A 17,853-nucleotide genomic window follows, 5' to 3' on the forward strand; every position below is an offset into this window, starting at 1 on the left:
CCAAATGGCTTCAGCCAGGATTGTTAATCCCTGTCACTGGAAGGGGATGGAAAGGGAAGATGTTCCCATTTCTGCCTGTGCCAAGTGCTTATTTTCAGAGCTGCTTGACTGAACACAGACCAATGTCTTTGCAAACATCAGTGTGGCTTGGTGCATCTCACATCCCACTGTACCTCTATGAAAACAAGACTCCTGTGATTTTTTTTCCCAGGTTCCTGGTTGGAATGGAGCCACTGCCCTGAGCTCAGCCCAGTCTGAGCAGGGTGTGTGGAGCTCCCAGGAGCTGTGGTCTGCTTGAGGAGGAAAAGCCAACCAGCCCCTTTGAACTCCACCTGCACTTAACACCCAGCATCAAGGCAGGTTATTTTCTCCTTGAAGGTGTTCAAGGCCAAAGCCTACACCTCTGGGTGAGAGGCTTTGCTCTCCTGCCTGCCTGCTTGGTGGTGGTGGCTGATGGCTGGGCTTGGCATTCCTCAGGCACACAATGCTGTAAGTCTGGGGAGAGCACCCAACAGCTAATACAGCAGCTGTGGCAGCAGAGTCTGTGAAGGAGCCAGGACCTCCACTAAGACTAAGCCAGGGCTTATAATCCTAGCAGGGAAGAAGCTGTGGTGGGAAGGGTCATGCTCTAGCAGGTGGGATGCCCTTCTCCTCTCCAGTACGTGGGATGCCTTCCTCCTTGTCCTCTTCCAACAGCCCTCAGTGCTGCCTCATTTGCTTATAATCACCACGAGGCTTTGTTGGCAAGAAAGCAAGCTGCATGTGCTCCCACCAGAGGCCCCCCCGGGGCCCCTCCGGGGTCTTGGCTGCTGCTGATAAGTATGCAAATTAATAAACGGACTGCAATTAGCAGCCAAAGCCCTTCCCAGCAAAAGGCCTGGTGTTAAAGGGGATTTTTTACCATGAGCAAACATTTGCCCCGTAGCTGAATGGGCCTGGTGAACATTTTGCACCCTGCTGCTCACATACATATGGCTATAGCTCAGAGACTTAGAGAATCACACAGTGGGTTGGGTTGGGAAGGACCTTAAAAGGTCAGCAAGTCCAACCTCCCTGCACTCAGCAGGGACATCTGCAGCTAGAGCAAGTTGCTCAGAGACCCTGGAATGGTTCCAGAGTTGGGGCTCCTACCTGGGCTAGGGTCTCAACACCCTCAGTGTCAAACATTTCTTCTTCTTTCTAGTCTGAATCTCCCTCTTTTAGTTCAAACCATCACCCCTTGTCCTGTCACAACAGGCCCTGCTCAAAGGTCTGTCCCCAGCTTTCTGATCAGCTCCCTCAAGCACTGCAAGCCCACCAGAAGGTCTCCCTGGAGCCTTCATTCTCCAGAATACAGAGAATTAAGCAGGTTGGAAAGGCCTTCGAGATCATCAAGCCCAACCTATCACTCCAGCCCTAACTCTCACAGCCTGGCCTCACAAGCAGAGGGCTTCCAACCCTTGCATCATTCTCATGGCCTCCTCTGACCCTGCTCTAGCACAGGGGTGCTTGAAGGGTGCCACGGGGCTGCCCTGGGAAGTGAGCACTGGGGGGGAGCAGGCTGCGGCTCCTTTCCCGAGAAGCCCTCCGAAGAGGCTGGAAGAGCCAGGCTGAGCTTTGCCACAGCACCCAGGGAGGTGGGGGGAGGTGGGGAGGGTGCCTGGCTATTAAGGTCTCCCTTCAAATGTTATTAACTAATATTTTGCTGCTGCAGCACGACAGGTGTGGAGGCGCAGGCAGGTAAACACCGCCCGGAGCCCGGCAGCCTGCCAAGTCTGCTTCCTTACATAAATCTCTCCACTTCAAGGTATGCAATTAATCCCGGCTCCAGCCTCCCTTCACCACAGACCTTCTTTGTACACATGATGGATTAATCACCAGAGAGGACTTTTGCACCTCTGCTATCACTCTTGCTTTTTTGCAGGCTGCTGCAAAGGACTCTGAGGGCCCACGGAGAGCCAAGGACGTGGTGGCAGAGATGGGTTGGTGGTGGCAGAGGTGGGTTGGTGGTGGCAGAGGTGGGTTGGTGGTGGCAGAGTTGGGTTGGTGGTGGCAGAGATGGGTTGGTGGTGGCAGAGGTGGGTTGGTGGTGACAGAGGTGGGCTGGTGGTGGCAGAGGTGGGTTGGTGGTGGCAGAGGTGGGTTGGTGGTGGCAGAGATGGGTTGGTGGTGGCAGAGGTGGGTTGGTGGTGACAGAGGTGGGCTGGTGGTGGCAGAGGTGGGCTGGTGGTGGCAGAGGTGGGTTGGTGGTGGCAGAGATGGGTTGGTGGTGGCAGAGGTGGGTTGGTGGTGGCATCTCCACCACGGTGTGCTGCAGCCCAGAGGATCACAGAATGCACTGGGTTGGAAGGGACCTTCAAAGGCCACCCAGTCCAACTGCCCTGCAGTAAGCAGAGACATCCTCAACTAGATCAGGTTGCTCAGATCTCCAGCAAGCCTGGCTTTGGATGTCTCCAGGCCTCCACCACCTCCCTGAGCAACCTGTTCCAATGCTGCACTGCCCTCACAGTAAAAAACTTCTTCCTAGTGTCCAATCTAAACCTTCCCTGCTCTGGTTTAAAACCATTGCCCCTTGCCCTAGTGTTACATGCCTTTGCAAACAGTCCCTCCCCAGCTTTCCCATAGGCCCCCTTCAAGTACTGGATGGCTGCTACAAGGTCTCCCTGGAGCCGTCTCTTCCCCATCTGATGGTGGGTTTGCCAGCAGATCCCCTGTCCCACTTTCCCTGGAGACAACAGAGGTTAACAAGTAATAGCTCCCCACCCTGAGTTTTACAGGGGAGTTTACCAGAAGTTCTCATTAAAACCCAGGAGGACAGCAGATCTCCATCAGCAGCCTGAACCTGCAAGAGCCTGCATGTAGGTCTGCATCCCTGGTGCACCCAGGGGAGCCACAGCCCTATCTCCTGCATCTCAATGGAGAGAAAGGGCATGGCTGGTGGACCAGTGGTGCCTGCCCACACCATGGCAGGCCACAGCACCTTCATCCCAGCCCTGTTTTGGCAAGCCCAAACCCTTGTGAATGCCTCCTCCCTTGAGATGTTCAAAGCCAGCCTGCACAAGGCCTTGAGCAGCTGAGCCTAGAGGAGAGGTGTCCCTGCCTATGGCGGGGAGGTTGGAGTAGATCCAACCTAAGCCTTTCTGTGACTCTGTGTTGTGCAGGCTCCCATCACAGCTGTCCCTCCACACTCCTCTCCTTCATTACCTCCTTCCCTGTCACCATAGGAAGGAGGCCAGGGCCTGGCTGTCAGCAGGTACAGCCCTGCAAATCTTCTCTGTGAGAGCAGTGGCCATGGCTGGGAGTGGGCCAGCAGGGAGGGATGTGGGGAAGGCAGAGGGAGAGCAGATGGGCAGTGTGGTTTAGCGTGTACCAGGAGCTCTCCTATCTCCAAGGCCTTCTAAAGATTACAGATGCTCCTCTTCAAAGCAGCAGAGATTGGAGCACAGGGATGCCAAACACCCACTCTGCTCCCACCATGGTCGTGTGAGGCTGTGGGGCTCTTCCCTCCCAATCTGCTTGCCCAGGGGTCAAGGGCTGAGCCTTCATCCCCACTGATAAGTGTGGTGGGAGGGAGCTGTGAGCAAGGCTGGAGCTTGCTGCCTGCTTCCAGCCGCCTCAGCTTGGCTTTTGGTGTGGCCAGAGCCATGTCTCCAGCTGTCCCCATTTGCATGGGGAGCCTGGGTAGCAGGCCTTCTGCTCTGGAGACTTCATTCAAGTGCTGCTCAGCACCACTCATGAACTTGGCTGTCACTGCAGGGTGAGGACTTGACACCTCATGCTTGTGGTTCCCCAGCTGTACCTGAAGTTTGTTTGGACATCACCAGCCACTGCCTGGTTTATGTTGGGGAGTTATCTTACTCCTGAACCTGCAATTTCCCCCCTGCAGCACTTCACCCCTCAGCAGAACCATGTCTGGTGTACAAACACCTTGGAGCAATCCCTTGCTCCAAGGGGCTGCCAGCTTCTTGTTTCTACCCATGCCTTACTTTATGAGCTTCTTGCTCAGCCTGCTAGCCCAAAAGATTTCCACTTCTTCTTTTCCTTTGGCTCTAGTTCTTGTTCCTGGATCACCTTTGTGGCCCTCCTCTGGATCTGGTGGAGCAAGAGGAGGAGGACCATGAAGATGATGGAGCAGCTCTCTTACAAAGAGAGCTGAGAGAGCTGGGGTTGTTCAGCATGGAAAAGAAGAGGCTCAAGGGAGACCTTATAGCATCATTTCAGTATCTGAAGGGGACCTACAGTAATGCTGGGGAGGGACTGTCTAGAAGGGCTAGTGGTGACAGGATGAGGGGCAACAGTTTTGAACTGGAACAGGGTACATTTAGATTGGACATTAGGAGGAAGTTCTTTACAATGAGGGTAGCAAAGCACTTAAACAGGGTGCCCAGAGAGGCAGTGGAGGACCCATCCATGGAGACATTTGAGGTCAAACTTGATGGGGCCCTGAAGAACCTGCTCTAGCTGGGGATGTGCCTGCTCACTGCAGGGGGGTTGGACAAGATGACCTTCAAGGGTCCCTTCCAGACCAATGCATTCTAGGTACTCAGCCTCTATTCCCAGCAAGATACCTACTGGGCTTCTCTGGCTGCTGTTTCTCTTGCTGTAGCCTTTCTCTTCAGTCTGCAAGGTACTGGTTCTAAGTCACCCAGCAAGAGCTTGAGCAAAGAGAGACTTTCCCATTTGCACAGCCAAGACTTGCCTGCCACAGAGGGCAAGGCACGGTGTAAAGGCAGAGCACCAACAAAGTAGCCACTCAGCCCAAGATAAAGCTGCTGAAGACTGATCTTAATTAAAGGAGGAGAATGTTTTTGTTTCAGCATGTTTATTAATTATTATTATGGGTCTTTGCAGTTTGCACTGCAGTAGTGCCTACAGGTCTGAATTAGCAGCACGGAGTCACTGTGCTGTCCGGTGAGCAAGCACCCAGGCGGGCAGAGTCCCTGCCCTCAAGAGCTTACCCATGAAAACACCACAAGCTCGACCCAGCTTTTCAGCCCAGAGTCCAACCAAACTGTCCTTCACACCTCAAGGTGTGCCCTGTTTTAAGCAGCAGAGGACAGAGGTGTGTTGGTGAATCTCAGCCTGAAGAGCACGTTGGACCACCAGAAACTCTTCCTGGAGTCTTCTTTTCTCCAGGCTGAACAACCCCAACTCTCTCAGCCTGGCCTCACAGCAGAGGTCTTCACACACACAGAGAATCACCAAGGTTGGAAGAGACCTCAAAGATCACCAAGTCCAACCTGTCACCACAGACCTCACGACTAAACCATGGCACCAAGTTTCACGTCCAATCCCCTCTTGAGCACCTTCCTGCCCTAGCATCATTTTTGTGGCCTCCTACGGTCCCTCACCAACGGGTTTGGGGCTCAGCAGAGTCCTGGGCAATGGCTAGGGACCTCAGGAGCAAGCAGAGTGAGATTATGCCTGCCCTCTCTCTCATTTATCAACCTTTGTCTTGCTAATGAAGATTTCATTTTTTCTTTTGAAGTCTCTCCCTCCTCCAGCCCCAAATAATCTGTCTCCTCACCTTGTTCCCCTTCTGTCCCACCACCTGACCTTGTCAGGCTTGGCTTCTTGAACCCAGCTCAGCTCCACAGCACCATCAGGGAGCTGGAAGATCCCTCCTGCAGCCTCCTTTCTGCTGCTATCAGGTTCAACCTGTTCAATTAGTGGTGCCCCGGGCGCTGCGGGTTCCAGCTTTCTCTTTCTGCTTCATTTAATTTGAACACACGCACACCTCTCCCTCCCTCCTCCTCCTCCCTGCTCACTTCGAGGCCTCAGGCTCTGTGCTGTGAAAGGCACAAGGCAGGGCATCACTTACACACCTGGAATATGTTGCAACAAGCCCAACAGCCCTTTGCAAGGAAATCTTGGGCCCAGAGGATGGTTTAGAAAGTCCTTTGCAAAGCCGCCTCTCTGAGGGGGAAAAAATAGGCACAGCTAAACCCCATCCCCTGGTTTCCATCCTCCTTGGGGGGTGGGCTTTCTGCCCTGCTTTCTCCTGGGTTTTTTTGGGGGGGGGTTTAACACTCCCTTGTGCACACAGGGAGAACCACCTAGCTGTGCATACACACCAGCAGTGGCTGTGCTGAGGGAAGGATTGGCTGAAGCTGCTCACTGGCTCTTTTGTTTTCACTGGTTTCAAGAAGAAGCCTCTGCTGAAACACTTCAGTTCCCTGCCTGGTTGTGGAGAGACTTGCAATAGGCAACTTTCTGGTCCCATTCTGGTGCTGGCATGGAAATGCCTACAGAAGATGCAGGATGGCTACTCAAAAGCATAGATTTGACTTACCCAACTGTCCAGCCTCTGGCTGTGGCTGAAGGAACCCAATGAAAAGATCATAGTGAGGTGGGTGTTGGTCTTTGGTCCCTAGTATCAGGTGATGGAACAAAAGGAAATGGTGCCAAGTTGCACCAAGGGGGTTTCAGATTGGGTATTAGGAACTGAAAGAGTGGTCAGGGATTGTGACAGGATAAATAAGATGAAGAACTACCAAAGTCAACACTCTTTACTAGAAGAGTGGTCAGGCATTGGAACAGGCTGCCCTGGGAGGTGGTGGAGTCACCATCCTTTGAGGTGCTCAAGAAATGTGTGGATGGCACCTGGGGACATGGTTAAATGGCCATGGTGGTGCTAAGTCAGTGGCTGGACTTTGTGATCTTAGAAGTCTTGACCAAGCCAAACAATTCTATGATTTTATGATTCTATCATACTCCCACTAAAGGCAGATGGACCTCACTGAAAAACCTCACAGTTAGCAATAGCTTCTTGCCCCAGACAGCACCCACCCCTGTGACCCATGGACCTCCTCTGGTATAGCTGGGCAGAGGAGCAGACCCTGTGTTTCCAGCATCGCCCCTGCCCCAAATTCACTGTCACAAGGGGCTCCAGAGGAGGCTGAGCCTCATGGTTTCCCTCTGTGTGTTTGTGTGGGCAGCACGGCCGGGGCTGGTGCGGCTGCTCCTCTCCCCTGCTGTGACCAGCCGAGGAGGTGGGAGCTGTGACACGGCAGCTGCCAGCTTTGCTGGTGTCTCTTCCAGGTGTCAGAGCTGCCTTCCTCATTGAGGACCAACATCTTGCTCTGAAAATGAGCCCATCTGCTTAGCAAGAACTGTCTGAATTGCAAGCAACTTGTTCAGCGGGGCCAGGCTGGAGGGGCTGATTTTGAGCTCTGAACCATACAACCATCCCTTGCAAAGTTACAGCCTGCAGTGGTCCAGGACAGTAAGAAATGAAACTTAGGAGATGAAATTAAAGAAAATCATCTGACCTGTGAAATTACATGTTCAGGTGCTGCCCAGTGTTGGCAGCTCCAGGGAGCTGCTGGTGGTTCCAGAGCTGTTTCTCTGCCTGCAAGCCCACTGAGAGCCTCAGCCAAGGAGAGGAGCCACTTGCAGCTTCCTGGCTGGCTCTTTGCTGGCTGCCTTAGCTGCTGGTTGGAATATTTCTGCTGTGCTAAGCCTGCCAGAGATGTTGAGTTCAGCTCAGCAGGATAAATAAGATGAAGAACTACCAAAATCAACACAGCCAGACCTACTTTCACTGACAGAAATGCTGGCTGCTGGGCTTGGACCAAGAGCAGCAGCAGAAACAATGATGTGACCATAATGATGTGTCCATAATGAAGTGACAGCAAGTCCCTGGGCCTGTCATTCTGAGATCAGATCTCTTGCTAAAGCCCCAGCTGAAAGTATTATACCAGTCTGTGCAGATCTCTTCTCCACTGCCACTTCACCCAGCTGTCCTCCTGCTCTTGTGTACATTGCAGAGCATAAGATCTCCCAGCTCACTTTGTGCTGGGCAGCATGTCTAGGTGGCTTCAGGAGTTTACGCTGCAGTGTGCCACTTTTGCCTCCCAGTCAGCCTCAGTGGTTGGTTGGTTGATTGTTTCACAGGCTGAGAACTATTTGGCTGAGCTGTTCTGCTGCAGCCCTTTATCCACAGCATCCTTTGCTGTTTACAGCACTGAGCAACTGGGTGGAACAAGAGTTCAGCCTGATGACTGCTGCTTGGGAGCCCAGAGGAGGAGCTGAGAGGCTGCAGATGCCATTCAAGGTCACCTTCTCCCTCCCAGCGGGTGTGAGGGATGCTTGCTCGGCAGTCTGTGTTTGACTCCTTCAGATGGGAAGCTGCTGGAAGCCAAGCTCTGCACTGCAGGGAGGATCACAGGCTTCTGCTGAGCAGAGCCATCCCCAGCTCTTGGGGTCAGAATTGGTGGGGGGGGGGTGAAGCTGACCCCAACGTGGTGAAGCACCACCAACTTCTTTCTTTTTCTTTGGTTGCCTTTTGTCTCAACCTTTCACAACCTCCCAGCGCTTCCTCAGACCTGTTCTGACCACTTTCTGCTTTGAAGCGGTGAGGAGAAAACCATAAAGCTCTCTACCATCTGCCTGTCTGACCTGGGTGACTCACTCCAAAAGGCCACAGGCCCATGGTGGTGGGCCCAGGGTCCTTGAAGGGGTCTCAGAATAAGGACCAGGCAGGGGTGGATGGGAGCAAACCACGCTCCTGAAGCCTCACCCCTGTCCGCCCAGGGTCTGATGGAAGCTGTGGGTAGAATTGTGCATCCAAGGGAGTAGATTTGCAAGGCAATGAAGGCTTTTCATGCAGAGCTTGGGTGATCATTATTGGTAAATCCCTGGTTTTGCTCTGCATTGCTCTCAGGAAGGTGATGCAGCCAGCTAACTGATTTCCATGCATTTTACCATGAAAAGGGGATGGACAAAAAGAGGCTGTGCTTGTTCCACTGCCCCCATGCTATCTCTTTATACCACTGCTGAAAGACTTCTGTGGTTGAGGTGCGTAACAAAGGCAAAGGAAAGGCTCAGCAGAGCTGCAGCTGGGGTTTTTCATGCTCCAGGGAAAAGAGGAGCATTTCACATGCCCTCGAGGGCTTTCCTGGAGCTCTCCTGCTTGTTTTCATCTCCTCTCTTTCAGCCTAGACAACCTGTACTGGTGATTGGGAGGCTGGAGGAAGAGAGCAGAAGGATGGTGGCACAGGAGGGGACTGGAGGAAATGGAGAGGAGGAAGGGCAGGAGGGACAAGGAGGGGGCAGCAAGGGTGAGGAGGAGGATGGAAGGAGTCTGGTGGGTGAGGGGGGGAGTCTGTGGCAAAGCAGAGGGGACTCTGAGCTGTCCCTTTCACATGAAAGCAGCTTTTGAGATGGAAATGGCAGGGGCAGCAGCAGCCCTTGGACAATGGCCTCCTCCGCTCCGCTCCCCACGGCCACAAAGCAATGGGAGGATGCTGCTGGAGGAGCCCCTCTTGCTCTTCCCCAGCCTGGGGCTGAGCAAGGGGGACAAGGAGGCCTCTTCCAAGGCTGTAGCCGAGCCTGTCGCCCAGGGCCCGGGGGGGATGAAAACTGGTTGGAAGAATGCTAACAAGATGAGGAGGAGGGAAATGGGGGGGGGGGGGGGGAAGGGAGAGAGAGAAAAGCTGAAAGATTTCAACATAAATAATCTTCAAGGAGTGTTCAGTAAACAAAAAGGAGGGCATGGTGCCAGGAGCACCTGCCTCTCCGCACTGACATTAATTGTCTGGGGAAGGAGAAGCAAAGAAAAATTCCTCTGGCCGTGTGTGCAGCCCTGTGCCCGTGGCCCAGGCAGCCAGGAAGGCCAGCTGGGATGGGGCTGTGGTGTGGAGACAGCAGGGGACGTGCTGCCGGGTGCAGGGTGAGCCTGTGGGTGCTGTGGCAGAGCCAGCCCTTGTTACCCAAACCTGTTGAGTGCCAGCCCTGTATCTGCTCTGCCCTCTCCTGACCGCCTCATTCCTGAGTGGAGCAAGAAGACCTGCAGGCTTTCTGAAGCCAGGGTGCTTTAAACCTCTGTAGTGTCCTGTATCACTCCTGTTTCCTGCCATTGTTTTCTCTCCGTGTACTGTGTTTAATCCCTCCCTTTCTGCTGCCAGGCTCCTGACCTCGAGGCTCTCCTGCCTCACCGAGTTCCTCAGGCACAAGTTTTGTCCTGTTCTGGAGGTGGGTATAAAGGAGCTGGAAGGCTCCTGCACCCACACAAGCAGTGGAGAAGGATTAGACTGTGCATGAACAAGCCTCTAATCACACGGTTTGGCAATCTCCTGGTGAGCCACCTCACCCCTCCCGGAGGGGAGTTACTTTCTGGGTCCGCAGCGTGTGGAACCTTCAGCACTTGCAGAGGCTCAAGGGTGGATGCTGCTGCGGTGGCTCTGGTGCCATTTCCCTCCCCCATTTCCAGCCTGCAACCTCTGCCAACCTCACTGGGGAGCTCTCTGCCTCTCATGAGCGTGGCTCCAAGGACCTAAAGCACTGGCACACCAGTGCCCACGCTTTAGGTGGAGGCCCTGAGGGCACCAGCATCTCCCAACAGCAATAATCTGGGAGCTGCTACTTCTGTAGTCGTGAAGGACATGAAGGCACACAGGGCCATGTGACAGCGGTGGGGATGTGGGTGGGCTGGACACGATGCAAATGCAGATGAGACAGGAGGCTGAATCCTTGGCTGGTGGTTAGAGACTGTAACTAAGGCTGCCAGAGCTGCCTCCGGGGAAGGTCCTGTCTCCCTGCTAAACAAATAACACAGCCCGAGGCGCACGGCAGGCCCCAGCAGAGCGATCTAGAGATCATCCACTGGTGCCGATGGATTTGTTAGCTGGTTGAAAGGGTATACAGGTTTCACCTGAACACTGTGGGGCTGATTACAAGTTGCTAAAGCGCTTTCCTGGCTATTGCATTCAAAGATCTTCCTCCAGATGCAGCCAATACCAGCGAAGGGCTGGTGGCTGCTGCTTGTTTGCTGCTCTGCCTTCGAGCTGGACTGCGTGACCACAATTTGGAGGCATTGCTCAACTGCTCCTCTTAATGCTCACAGAGGAGTCTGAGTAGCTGGTGCCACTGAAGGTGTCCAAAAAAGTCTGGCCTGGCCACACAAGCTGAAAACCGAGCAGCCAAAGCCCTCTGGTGTGGAGCAATTCTGGTGGTGCTCCCTCAGGGGAGGGAAATCTGCAGCAGAATTGTGTTTGTGGTGGCATCACCCGCCTCAAGTCAGGCTTCTGTGGGTGCAGCACAGTGCAGGGAACAATGTGATGCTCTGCTGGTGTTGCTGTAGCCTGAGGTTTTGGCATTTATCAGGTCTTCAAAGCTGGAAGGAGAGCTGCTGGAGGAAAGCACTGCTGAAGTCTCCTGTCCCTTCCTTCAAAACTAGCTCATGTTATTTTATGCCCAAGCTTTCAGTTTTCTATCTCACTTCCTTCTCTTCATAGTCATCCATCCTTACTTGGCATGTTCTGAGACCTCACTTTCTTGGTCTACTCTTCATCTTAGCTTAGCTTTCTTCTCCCCTGCCTAATAACTTAGAATCATAAAAGGACAGAACTGTTTCAGCTGGAGAAGACCTCTAAGGTCATTCAGTCCAGCCATCAACCTAAGGCCACCATGGCCTGTACGACTCCAAAGCACCTCTCCCCCACCCCATCACTCCTGGTTCAGGGCTGGCCATGCTACCCCACACCCTGGCACATGAGTTCCATGTCCCCAAGCAGTCAGAGCCCACGCTCAGGCTCCTGGCTGACAGCAGGGACCTGAGCAGAGCTGTGAGCCCACCAAGGCTGGGGAAATCTGCAGATCTGGGGAGAGAGAAAAAGAATAACAGGCTGCCTGTGGCCAGTGTCTCTTTCCTCCATCCTGCCAGCTCCCAGTTTAACCATTAACAGGCTGACTGGCCCTGTCCAGACAATAGTGTGTTTGTTTAGCACGGAGGGAGCTGGTATCGGGGGCTGGCAGATTTATCAAAGAGCAGTGATTAGCTCTATTAGAGAAGGGATTTGTGTCAACAAAAAGACAGGTGCAAAGAGACCATTCCAGCTGGCAAAGGCTTCACAGAGCTCCCAGCATTTCAGTGGCAATAAAACTTCTTCCAGGAAACAAGAGTCAGACCGGAGAGAGCCTCTGTGTTTTCCCCTCCCAACCGCTTGGTCCTCCCTGGCCCAGGTCCCCTTGCTGATTCCCTGAGCTTGCAGGTGTCTCCAGGCCTCAGAGGTCCCCTGTATCCTGGGCAGGAGGAGGATGGGCTGCAATGTGGACATCCCTTGAAGATGTGCCACTTGTCACCCCTGAGCTAGATCATAGAATGGGTTTGGCTGGAAAACACCTTTAAGATCATCAAGTGCAACCATTCACCCAGCACTGCCAGGTCACCACTAAGCCATGGTCCTCAGCACCACATCTACACAGCTTTTCAATCCCTCTGTGGATGGGGACTCCACCATTGCCCTGGGCAACCTGTTCCAGGGCTTGACCACCCTTTCAATGAAGAATTTGTTTCTCATGTCCAACTTAAACATCCCCTGGTGCCACTTGAATCATAGAAGCAGAGAAACATAGAATCATAGAAGCATAGAATCACAGAATGGTCTGGGTTGGAAGGAACCTCCTAAAGTCACCTAGCCCAACCCTCTCTGCAGAAAGCAGGGGCACCTTCAACCAGATCAGGTTGCTCAGAGCCCCAGCTTGAATATCTCCAGGGATGGGGCCTCAGCCACCTCCCTAGGCAACCTGCTCCAGTGTTCCATTACCCTCATGGTAGGCCATTGCCTCTTGTCCTATGGCTTGTTACTTTGGAGAAGACACCAGCCCCCACCTGGCTCTAACCTCCTTTCAGGGAGTTGCAGAGAGACAGAAGGTCTCCCCTCAGCCTCCTTTCCTCTAGACCCTTTGCCAGCTTCATTGTCCATCTCTGGATCCACTCCAGCACCTCAGTGACCTTCTTGTAGTGAAGGGCCCAAACCTGAACCCAGTATTTGAGATGAAGCCTGACCAGTGCCAAGTACAGAGTGACAGATGATGGACACCACTTTGTAGTGGGAAGGCTAAACCCCATCCCACCATCCTAGCTCCATTCCTTCCTTCAGCTGAGTCTTGCTGGAGTGATACTGAGCTATTGTGGTCCCATCAACCATCAGCAAAGATGTTTGGCCTTTGCTTCACATGTGCAATGGTCTTGCACGGGTCTGGTGCCAGTCTCTGTGAGAAGGAAAGAGAATGTTGAACCCCAAAAATGTCCAGACCTTGACTTATCTTAAGAGCTTCTTATGGAAACAGAGGGCAAAGCTCTGCTGACAGCACAAACACAGAAGGTGGTCATTCAGAGCACCTCCTGCCACTGCACTGACACATTTACCATAAAGCCTGCTCTGTGAAACAATCATTCACCTTACACTACATCAGGCTCAGAAAGAGCTTGCTCTTCATGTCTGTTTCCAAAGTGGATCAAGCTTGCTCACAAGAAATCCTTCCAAGCAGCTCCTCCAGGCCAGCTCTGCTGAGCAGCACCTGATGTGTTGACTGTGAAAGGTTGTGTGAGTGAAGCAAGTCAAAGAAACAAGAGGAACTTCACCAGTGGCTGAGTTCTTCCACCTCTGGTTTGAGATCTTGGCAAACCTGATCCAGGAATCATAGAATCAATAAGGTTGGAAAAGACCTCAAAGATCATCAAGTCCAACCTGTCACCCAAGACCTCATGACTACTAAACCATGGCACCAAGTGCCACATCCAATCCCTTTTTGAACCCCTCCAGGGATGGGGACTCCACCACCTCCCTGGGCAGCACATTCCAATGGCTAACAACTCTCTCTGGGAAGAACTTTCTCCTCACCTCCAGCCTAAACCTCCCCTGGCACAGCTTGAGACTGTGTCCTCTTGTTCTGGTGCTGATTGCCTGGGAGAAGACACCAACCCCCACGTGGCTACAACCTCCTTTCAGGTAGTTGTAGAGTGCAAGAAGGTCTCCCCTGAGCCTCCTCTTCTCCAGGCTAAGCAACCCCAGCTCCCTCAGCCTCTCCTCACAGGGCTGTGCTCCAGACCCCTCCCCAGCCTCGTTGCCCTTCTCTGGACACCTTCAAATGTCTCAAATGTCCTTCTTCAATTGAGAGTGGTTCAGAGAAGAGAAATTTGTGCAGTTCACTGTCATGGCACAGGACTGCTAACAAGAGTCTGTCATTTTTCTCTTCTGCAATGGTCTTTCCTGCAATAGAGCTGTCTTCTGCTACCCAGCCTACCTGTGTCCTTAAAGGATCTCTTCAAAGGAGCTGCTATAACATTTTGCTGAGTATAAGATGGATGCAAATGTTCCTTCAGACACATTATACCTGTAGCTGTTAGCCATGCTGACTGAGAGCTGGCTTTGTTGGCTGATTCAGGCCCATGGGGCAGCTGAGCACCTACTGAGCTTCTCAGAATCCTGCTAGATCATAATCTACATTTTTAGGTACTGACTTGTCCATGTCTTTAGGCATCCTAGTCAACACTTCAGCCCTTAAATCTCTTCTGAATGCTCCAAAGGCTTCTAAAGCTTTAGTGTGTGTGTGCACATACAGGAAGTTTCCTATATGACTCAGTTTTGTAATTTTCAGAAGTCCTTTCAAACAATCTCCCTCCAGTGAACCCCAAACCCAGGAATCTTCCCACACATGTCCTGCTGGGTGAAGGGAGAGGCAGCACATCCCAGTGCAGGGAGTGCTGCCAGTCCTGCTCCCTCCTGACACCCAGCTGAGGCACTTCAGGATCGGTCCCAGCAGCTCGGTTGTGCTGGCTGACACCTCGTCTGCAGGGCTGGTGAGAAGCTGCACTCCAAATACCACAGAGCCACAGAGAATCACAGAATATTAGGGGCTGGAAGGGACCTTGAAAGATCATCCAGTCCAGCCCCCCCTGCCAGAGCAGGATCACCTCTACCAGGAATGCATCCAGGCTCAAGCCCTCCTAATGGGATTGTTTCAGAGAGATCCCTGTAGGTGCTCTGGTGCCCAGTGGTAAATCCAACCTTAACCCAAGCCTCTGTGTTTCCACCCTTGTATAAATGCCCATAGCAAGCAGCCCTGTGGCTGGGGTGGCTGAGGGCACTCACATGTGGGCATTGGAGGAGCAGCCCACAGTGGGGATGCTGCCTGGGGGAAGAAAACCCCACATTTGTTGGTCTGGGCAGAGCAAGAGCCCACTCGAGGGAGGCTCCTGAAACCACTTTTGTCACTGGTATACCAAAAGGCTGCAACCAAGGTACCACACTACACCACTGATGAACTGCACAGCCTTTAGGACTTCACTCCACCTTCCCCTGCCTTGGCTTTTCATTGTACCAGCAGAGCTGATGAGGTTGATCTCTTTGCAAAGTCTGAAGGATTTCATGAGCTCTGCTCTGCTCACAGCTGGCCACGCTGGTGGCTGCATTCTTGGGTTGGTTGGAGATAGTGTTTATCACAGAAGGCAGCTATAAAACAAGGCCCTGGGGCTACACATTCAATAACAGGTGTCTTAGATGTGGTCACAAAAGGGAGTTGTGCAGCAGGCACTGGACCCTCTGAACACACCACCCATGTTGCTTCACTACCTGTTTTGACTGGCTAAAGGCTGGTGGCACTTCAAAGTCACCCTTCAAAGTGCAGCTCTGTACAGTTTTGGTGAATGCCACTTTAATCAGAGATCCTCAATGGCTCTCTCACTGCTCCTCTGGCTGTGGCACTTGCTGCATGGATGATTTGCTTGTTTGGGTCCCTGCATGGAGATGTCACCATCCCTGGAGTGTTCAAGAGGGGACTGGACGTGCCACTTGGTGCCATGGTTTAGTAGTCATGAGGTCTTGGGTGACAGCTTGGACTTGATGAGCTTTGAGGTCTTTTCCAGCCTTATTGATTCTATGATTCTATGATCATCATATGTCCCACTACATTTTCCCCTCCAGTGGTGACCTGCTATCATCTTGCTCCATGATATTTCTCTGCTCATGAGACATGTGGGGCTAATAATGGCACTGATGCTAAAGCAACTCTCTGAGCCTAAACAGGTCCTAGGAGGTGATTTCCCCCTACCAGGTCTGCAGTGGTGCCTATTGGACCTTCCTTCATGCTAATGCTGTTTGACCACCCATGAGTGTGCACAGCCTCTCTCCTTCTTCCTTCCCATCCTGCTGGTTTATGACCATTTGCTGTTGCTAACCTTAAGTGAAAACAAAACAGAGATGAAAGCTGGGAGGTGTGTGGAGGGGTGCAATCAGAGGTTCAGGCAGCAAGAGCAGAGCTGGTGTCAAACCAAAGCAGAACCTAAGTAAAGCCACGGTGCCCAAGCACCCAGCTTCTCATATTCATGCTGTCCCTCCTGCTTATAGCTAAAATGTTCCCTGTAGAAGTGTTTCTCTTTTACCAGCATCACATCATTTCCCATGAGGGTCAATGCCTCTCTGTCCTGGCATCTGGTAGCTGTTGAAAGGAGAAAGCTCAGACTCTGCTCCTGAGTCAGTCCTCAAGGAACAGAGCATTTTTCACCCCTTTGTCAGAGAGCATCAGTTGTCTTCTGCACTCAGGTGGCAGAATAGATCCATCAGTGTGACACAACTACAGGAGGGACCTTCATTTATGCCTCTTCCCCAAGGGTCAAACAGAGGAGCTAGGCTAGAACAGGAAGGACACCAAGCTCATGAAAATTCACGTGATTGTTTCTTGGCAAGTCATTATTACTGTTTGGCTTTTGGCTCAGGGGGAGGTGGAAATGATGATGACTGAGCAGAGACCCTGAAAACCTGAGCTGCTGGCTGCATTGACTCCACCAAGGAGTCTGAGCACAACATGGTGAAGAACACCATGGATGTGGAAGGACATGGACCTTTGTTAGAGTGAGTCCAGAGGAGGGTTGCAAAGATAATCAGAGGGCTGAGGCACCTCCCCTATGGGGACAGGCTGAGAGAGCTGAGGTTGTTCAGCCTGGAGAAGAGAGTGCTCCAAGGAGACCTTATGGCAGCCTTCCAATATCTGAAGTGGGCTACAAGAGAGCTGGAGAGGAACTTTTTGCAGAGCCATGTAGTGACAGGGCTGGAAAAAGCTCAACTAAAATTAGCCATTAGGAAGACATTCTTCCCCATGAGGCACTGCAACAGCTTGCACAGAGAAGTTGTGGAGGCCCCAAGCCTGGAATTGTCAAATCCAGGTTGGACAGGGCCTTGAGAAAACTGCTCTAGTAGTAGGTGTCCCTGCCCATGGCAGGGGTTCAGAACTAGATGATCTTTAAGGTCCTTTGTATCATCAGTCAAAAGCTTAGTTTGCACAAAGGCAGGAAGCAAAAGGGAGGGGAAGGCAAATGAGATGCTCCCTCTATGGCTTGCCAACAGAAAGGCTCAAGTCTACCCTGCTACAATCAAATCCATGCAAATGCTGGGCATCAGCTATGTCTGATGGTGGCTCTTCCATAGAAGGACAAGCTGCTGTTTGCTGAAACACACAACAGCACCTGGAGGTTACAACCCATGGATGACCCAAGGAGCAACCCTGAGATCTGCAGTGCATGTGCCAGAGGTGTGTTTTGCATTGCCTGGGTGTCACAAATCACAGTGCTTTGATGAAAGGACACAGGGAAATCCTGCTTGTGGTCCTGGAGATGAGGCACAGCTGACATTGCTCTGGGTGGAGCAATGCCCTGTGCAGGCTGTGCTTGATAGCCGGTAACGATAGCTGGCCATACCTTCGACACTGCTCCCTCCATCTAGTGTGAGGGGTCCCTGCCCATGGCAGGGGGTTGGCACTAGATGATCCTAACACTAACAATTCTGTGACTCTTTGATCTCCCAGTTCCCCCAAGAGACACGTTTTGGCAGCCTGTGGGTAGGAGTGAGTTGGTAGCCCACACTCACACAGGGTGAGAGATGGGACTAGGAGCCACCCCAGTCTCTCACTGTGGACAGAGAACTTCCAGCCCAGGATGCCACTCAGCCTGGGATAACCCTACTGCAATGCCTTGCACATTTCACCATGCCCATGGCAGGCACCAGCAGAGCAGTGATTTACACTGTCTCTGGGAAGGGAGCAGTGCAAACCTGCAGATCTCTTATTTCTGGGAGCCCTCTTTTAACCTTCCCT

This window comes from Dryobates pubescens, chromosome 22 (assembly GCF_014839835.1).
Source record: "Dryobates pubescens isolate bDryPub1 chromosome 22, bDryPub1.pri, whole genome shotgun sequence".
Lineage (NCBI taxonomy): Eukaryota > Metazoa > Chordata > Aves > Piciformes > Picidae > Dryobates > Dryobates pubescens.